Consider the following 8,344-nt stretch of genomic DNA (forward strand, 5'->3'; position numbering starts at 1 on the left):
TCCATAATTAATCATTGGCAAAAAATGAAACAGATTAGAGCTTGAAGGGTTATATTGTAGGTGAAAATGTGCATGCACACTTTAGAGATGAGAGATTTCAAAGAGGTTTACATTCCATCTGTGTTATTAGATCTGTGTCACTCCTCCCTCAGAAAGCAGGAAATCATTTACAGGTTGACGGCAGTTTCGAATCTCAAGCTCTTTGTTTTGAACCCACCACCACTCTGACCATACCTGAATAAAAAAAGCATTTTTAAAAACATACATAGAAATCGAGACAGGAACACTGATGTCCAAAAGTCTGAAACAACTAGTTTTTTCTTCATTTCAAATTATATCATCAGAAATGAACTGAGAGATAGTTTAACTAAAATGACATTTGAAACCATCCTACATTTGATCTTACGATCATTTCTCGAATGTGCGTACATGTGAGTCAGAGAACGAACTTATGCACTAAAAAAATGTATGTATGCCTTTCTTTCAGATGTGAAATTTATAAACTCAAAATGTTCTTCAAATTGTGCGCAACTGAGTGGTTTCAGATCGCAGCCTTGTAAACGCCATCTAACTTCCAAATCTTTTAACAGCTTCGATTCCCAAATACTTGCAGAACTTCAGCTCTCTGCCATAAGGAAAGTGTGTATATCTGCTTAGAGCCTGACATGGCACTAAGCATTTTTCCACATTAAAGACCACTTTTATAAATATTGAACCTTGATTTTAATGTACACGCATTCTAATATCAAATCTGTGTGTATGTTTTATAAATGAGGTCCTTGGTTTGTCCCTCTATTGCATTAGTGAGAGGAGCAGTCGAGCTGCATGAACTTAAACCTGATGATCATATTCTTCAGCATGATTTCAGATCACCCAAAGACCATCTTGCGCTTTTATGGAAGCAAGAACATCTGACTGTCTGTACAAAGAATCACATTATCATAGTCACAAATTGAATTATTCGATTAGAGATCTAGAAATAGAGCTGAATCGTAAATATTCCATTTTACGTCATAACGTTTCTTTGTTTTGAATGTTCCAGAATCCTAAAACTCTCTGTTCTGTTTTCCATTTCAAGGTTTAATGAAAAAAATCACAGCTTTTCAGCGAGGTCTCAGACTTTTGGAGCCCACTCTACTTCTAAACATATGGTATATCCACCTGTACTAACTGTGCAGCAGGAAGGTGACCATGTGCCTGTGTTTGCTTTAGCTGGAAGGCAGAGTCATTATAGCATAGGGAGATTACAGTAGATAACACAGTCTTAAGTGTTCCATTCTTCAAAGGACACGTCTCATCAAACGTCTCTACCTACGTCTGCCGTGCAGAGATCAGTGCTATCCAAAACATAAAGGAGAGTGTCAAATCCCTTCTACTGGAAACAACTTCAGTTGTGCTGAAGTCTTTAAAGTCACAGGAATAAAAGACTGCAAAAATGTTCATAATTTTAACAGAAAAATTGCTGTAATATAAAACCAGTTAACTGTACAGTTAGTACATTTAAACAAAAACATTATATTTAATGGACAATATGAATAATTGTACAGCAATACACTTAAAAAAAAATTATGGATTTTGGGAGAAAAATTTACCTACACTGTAAAAGTGGTAACCTGTAAATGTTATCTTAAAGACCTATTTCTACCTGATTTAACCTATAAAAAATTGTTTTGCTGGTATAAATGAATATATTTAGGTTGATTCAGTGATGCTAAATAACGTTTACTTGAGTAAAAGTCATGTACTTCTACTGTAAAGTCCACTTTTTTATTTTTAATTAAAAAAAGTAAATACACATCACCTTATAATTTCGCTTGAAATGCAGTAAAGGGTGATTCGAGAAGTCTCTGTATGTTGCCTCACATCTGATGATATATATTTTTAAATGATAATGTTTGCTTATGTTAGCGATTACTGTATGTGCATTATAGGTGTTTTTATGTTGTTAATGTTCCTTACATTATTATAGTGTCGTGTGTTACCATCCCTGGGGAAGGGATGGCGCGAGTATTTTCAATAATGAACAATTGATTAGTCAGCATCAATATACCAAATATTTGATAGCGATACCTCCATTTTAAACGTGATGCACACTATATAAACACATACCTCTGATTGCTTCTCTGAACTTTTTTCTGACCCTAGGCCTGGACAAGGCAAATGGGAATAAAAGCGGACATAATTGCTTTCAGAATCCATTTGCAGAGGGCAAAGGGCTACTTATTTTCAATCACTGAATTGTTTTAGAACTTATGAAAGCTGTCTTTGTTTTTCTAAAATACTTTGAACACAACAGAAGGATGTTCTGATGTCAATAATTAGCATAACTTGATTGGTCTCCAGCAATTAAAATATAAATGGCGGTTTAACTGTTGCGGATGATTTAAAAAAAAACAGCCTTCTGTCATTTGTATATGACATAAAGGCAGAAGTGTGTGAGGTTTTATATGGAGTCAGTTGATTTTTTTTAATGATTTTTTTATGGTAATTATTGCATCAGCATTACAGTATATCATTGTTAAGGAAGATACTGGTAATGGTAACTAATGAGAGTTTGTTATTATTACACAGGTCTCTGGAATACTTGATTCTGATTGGTCAATCAATCTCATACTCACTCTCTCATTTCATCATTGCAATGTGCATCTTGTTGTGATCGTTTTGTATTTTGTAATGGAATATGTTTGCTTGATGGAAGATTTAATATAATATACAGGTAAAATGATAAAGTCGTCCATGTATATATTTATTAGGTGAGCTAAATGTTGCTTATAAATAAATAGTGAATTCTACAGAAACCATTTCTTTTTAAAACTTTAAAAAAATATAGCCTACCAATAATTTTATGCTGATTATAAAGCAGAAAAATGTATATTGTTCCTTTTATCTGAGTAGAATTTGTTTGATCCTCTAATGCAAGTCTTAAAGAGAGGCAATGCAAAGTCAGAAATTAGACATCAAACACAAAGCAATGCATCATTTAAATATCACAACAATGGTTTATGACAAAGGCACCGCTACATGGAGCATATGTTTGTTTTTTGTTCTTGTGATAAGGACCTGGCTTTGGGAACTTCTTCAGGTGGCACCATATACCCCACATTTGCACTTTAATCTTGTGTCATAATCACTTAGCGTCACTGTTTATATTATTTTAAGGCAGCGAAACTGTGTAATAATAATTTTAAGTGAGCCTTTGTTAAGTGCCACATAAATATCTTTAGTCCATTAATAGGTCTCTATAGTTGTAACCATGGGCTTTTTGAAGTGCTCATGGAACGCTTGAATATCCCTCGCAGACACTGAATCGAGCCAGTAATCCAAACCCTAGCTAATTGGAGTGTGACTTCAGGTCACGCTTTCAGAGCGACCTGGACTTAGATTCCCCTGGAGCAACATGGATGCTCTCCATTTCAACCTTAATTTGGACTTCAGTGTGGTGGATCTGCACAGATCTTCAACATGAAAGCAAAGGCAAATTGATTTTCTAGAGCCTGGTTTCCATGAGCTGAATATTTAAATTCCCCCAATCCCTTCAACAGCTCCAGGCTTTGGAAGATACCCAGTTCCTTATCGATGTTTCAGCTTACTCATTGGTTTTTCATCAAGGGCATGTTGTGAAGAGCTGTCAAAGAAGATTTAATATAAAATTATTTTTTTAACTGAACACACACTGTAAGTTGCAGTCTAAAGTTGGGTTTGCCCTCATCCTGACACAGTTAAAGAAGAAGAGTTCTAATGAGTTGGAGCGAGATAACTATGTGCTATATTGAACAACAGTGCCTCACCTCTTCAACACGGAGCAGGAGGCTAATATACAGACCTCATTCCCTTAACAAATGTTACACTATTAATATGCCACAGGAGTGGAAGAAGTCCTGTTATTGTTAGTAGCGTCCTGATTTACGTTTTTCGCATGACTGAATGAATTGTTGGCAAGATATTTTAAAAACCTAGGCCTAACAGTTCTGTAAAACTTGGGCCAAAGTATCTAAATCAATCTATCTATCTGGCAAAGACATCCCCTTTTGCACTAACAGAGTGTAAAATTGCCATCTGGCATAGATTGAAAGTAATTTTCTCACATAACACTGATGAATCTGTGTCAGAATATCTAGATGCGCCATACATAAGTTAATTCATGATCATATTATGTGTTTATTATGTTGTCAGGGAGAAGAAAAATGCCCTTCAAATGCCTTTTTCTGGAATATGGATCTTACGTCATTGCTTTTTACTAGCCATGAGTGGAGCCCGATGCCTTTAGGTTGAGTTCATATCTGCGTTTGCCTGGCAGTGATCAAAGATATTTCATATATAAGAAAGAAATGGAGTAGATTTCTCCTTTAAATGCTGAAGCATTTTTATCTAGCAGTATCGCATAAATATTGAATGCCAGATCTATAAAGGTGGGCACATCCCTGTACGCTGTGTGTTCTACAATCTCTTAATTCTTTGAAAATACAGTATATGCATTCTCTTGATGTCAAAGCGGATTTGTATTATGTGGAACATGAGTACGACTGTGCATGACATTTGGAAGGTCATATACGTTAACATACTGTTATAGGCACAGCATCATCTGCCCTGTAAAGGTCAGCTGTTTCCGGAAATTCAGAAAATAAAAGTAAAAATATGGTGACAATATTCCAGGAATACATTACAATCAACATACTCTACATTTCATTAACTGGTAATGGTCACAAGTTAATCTAGCAGAAATTATGGTAAAAGTAATGGTACATTACAGCATGGTAACACACGACACTATAATAATGTAAGGAACATTAACAACATAAAAACACCTATAATGCACATACAGTAATCACTAACATAAGCAAACATTATCATTTAAAAATATATATCATCAGATGTGAGGCAACATACAGAGACTTCTCGAATCACCCTTTACTGCATTTCAAGCGAAATTATAAGTGATGTGTATTTATTTTTAAATTAAAAATAAAAAAGTGGACTTTACAGTTGAAGTACATGACTTTACCTCAAGTAAACGTTATTTAGCGTCACTGAATCAACCTAAATATATTCATTTATACCAGCAAAACAATTTTTTATAGGTTAAATCAGGTAGAAATAGGTCTTTAAGATTTAACATTTGCAGGTTACCTCTTTTACAGCGTAGGTAAATTTTTCTCCCACTTTTTCTCAAAAAAGTGTATTGCTGTACAATTATTCATATTGTCCATTAAATATAGTGTTTTTTGTTTAAATGTACTAACGGTACAGTTAACTGGTTTTATATTACAGCAATTTTTCTGTTAAAATTATGAACATTTTTGCAGTGTGATAAAGATGTATTGACTTTAAGCCAAATCGCATAAAAAATACAAAAACCAGCACCAACATGTAATTTCTTTATTTTTTTACTATCATGTTTCATTTGAAATAAATAAACCTGCCTAAAATTATTACCATTCTTCCCAGAACTAAAAAAAGCTTACTATTATTTGTGCTCAAGAATATATTACAATATAAAACACATTTTGTGCAGTGACAGAATAAGAAGTTGAAATAGCATCTAATTTTCATACCCAGTAAAGACAGGATACAACGGTTACAAGTAAACAAGCAAGACTATGTTTACTGTCAGTTACACACTACATCTGTCACGAAGAAACTTGAGAGCTTCCTGAATGCATGATGATCATTTTCATCCTTATTATTATCACTTACTGTAAATAACCGTTCTCTGAGGTGACAGACACAGCGACTGCCGTGTGATATGTGCTTATGATTATGCAATAGAAGAGACATTTTCCTCAAGCTAGGTACTAATGACAATGTGTAGCGAGAGAGAGCAGTGACAGGAAGGACCAGTTCAAAGAGTGTATTTTTACCAGCAGGGGCGCTCAGTCGAGGTGAACAGCACCATGCTGGGTGACACGAGAGCTGCAGACGACTCATAGGGAAGGTTACCAGAAGCTTTTCTAGCTCTTCATAGCTTCTGGATCAGATTGACTAACAACAACCAAACACAGGACAAATGGGGTAGCTGAACACTGCCAGGCAACATCAGCGAGGAAACTGCAAGACTGAATAGAGATCTTTAGAATAGAAGCCACCCACTTCTCAGACTACACAGCCCTGCTCTTTAACTTTGAAAATTTCCTTAGAGAATTGTGGGAAAAACACATGGAACGAGACCAAAAGCATCGTCAATGCATATGTGAGATGAGCAACCTCCTTCTTGAGGGGATCAGACAGAATGCTTTAATGTAGGATCTGCCAGCGTTTATTTCCATGTCATTTGGCGCTCTTTGTTTTCTTTAGAAGGGGGAAAGATGCATCATAAAGATGCACATTCATCTAGGCTGTGAGCTGACAACTAGATAACTAGCGCTTGTGCTGTTGCTGTTGCCATAACTCAATATTATAGAGTTGATCCCCTGAGGCTTGATCTTGACCAGGTATTGATTCATTTCTGTCTGAGACTGTAGCTGCTGCTCATGTCTGGATATCAAGTTATCAGGTTTATTTTGAGGATTAATTGTTAAAGGAATAGTTCCCCAACAAGGGGAAATAATGACAGAATTGTAATTTTTAGGTGAACTGTTTCTATTTTCTGACATTGAATGTACAGGTTGTCATGCTCACTGAATTTTCAGGATTATTCTTGCACTGGTAAACCTATCATGATTTTTCTACCTGATCTGAATTGAATTTCCTTCAATTAATGTAAAAATGGTATGATCTAACGTATTTAAGATTAATTAGTTAGAATTAATTGATTCATTAAAGTTTAGATTTAGATATTACCACATGCTGCACATTTTGTAAGTTTTTATTTTTTTATTTTTATATTTGAGTTATTATTATCATCATAATGATGATAAATATAATTATTGTTTTTGTTGTTCTTTTTTTATTCAGTGTAAAATATATACACAGCATTCAAAAGCTTTTTAAGATTTTTTAAAAAGAGAATACATTGAATTGATTAAAGGTGATAGTAAATAGGATTATAGTGGTTTTTTTTTTACTTTCTATTCATTAAAGAATGATCTTTTCTCAAAAATGGTAAGTGGCACAATTTTTTACAACACTGATAATAACAAAATTTGTTTCTGGAGAAATTGCTACTTGCTGAATTGATTACTGAAGTTTGGAGTAATTGCTGCTAAAAAAAAAATCGAAAAAAAAGAAATAAATTACATTTTTAAATATATTAAAATAGAAGATAAAACAAAATGAGAGAAGACACTTGTTTTAAATTGTAATAATTATAACCTTGAGACTTATTTCAAATAATAATAATAATATTAAAGGGGTCATATGATGCGATTTCAAGTTTCCCTTCCTCTTTGGAGTGTTACAAGCTCTTGGTGTGTAAAGAAGATCTGTAAAGTTGCAAAGACTAAAGTTTTAAATCCAAAGAGATATTCTTTATAAAAGTTAAGAGTCAGCCACACCTACCTAAAACGGCTCATTCTAACACGCCCCCACATATCTAGGTCACTGTGGAAATATTAGCATAATGCCGCCCAAATGTGCACGCAGGGCATAGAGGACCTACAATAATGTACAGTATTTGAAAAATAATGTGTTTTTTGAACATTAAAGAATGTCAACATATTCTGTTACACCAAATACACAAAATAATGATCTTTAAAATAGCATCATATGACCCCTTTAATAGAAACACTAACTTCGAGACGTCTTTCAAAAACATTTTTAAAATCTTACCGACCCCAAACTTTTGAATAATAGTGTATATATTTATTGTATTTATTTATTATGAGATAACAAGCAGCAAAGTTTGATTTCAACCACTAATTTCACTATGATTTCAATCTTTGACATGGCCTTACTCTGTCAATATTAAAGATATCAAGGTTATATTTTCACAGAGTGTTCTTTACCTCATGAAGGATGATTTTATGTGGAAAACAGTAAATCACTGATTTCATCAGACGACGGCTCAATTATAAATCAGGATTTTTGTGCAGATTAAAGGGTTAGTTCACCCAAAAATGAAAATTAGCCCATGAATTACTCACCCTCAAGGCATCCTAGGTGTATATGAGTTTCTTCTTTCAGACGAATCCAATCTGAGTTTTTTGTCCTGGCTGTTCCAAGCGTTAGAATGGGAGTAGGCGGGGTGTTTTTGTTCAACAGTCCAAAAGTAGTTAAATAAAGCGCATCCATCCATATTACACCGTGCAAAAGTAGTTACTGCTATTCTAACACTGGGAAAAGCTAGGACAATTTTTAATATAACTCTGATTGGATTCATCTGAAAGAAGAAAGTCATATACACCTAGGATGCCTTGAGGGTGAGTAAAACATGGACTCATTTTCATTTTTGGGTGAACTAACCCTTTAA

Source organism: Sinocyclocheilus rhinocerous, unplaced genomic scaffold (assembly GCF_001515625.1).
Source record: "Sinocyclocheilus rhinocerous isolate Xijiao unplaced genomic scaffold, SAMN03320098_v1.1 scaffold174, whole genome shotgun sequence".
NCBI lineage: Eukaryota > Metazoa > Chordata > Actinopteri > Cypriniformes > Cyprinidae > Sinocyclocheilus > Sinocyclocheilus rhinocerous.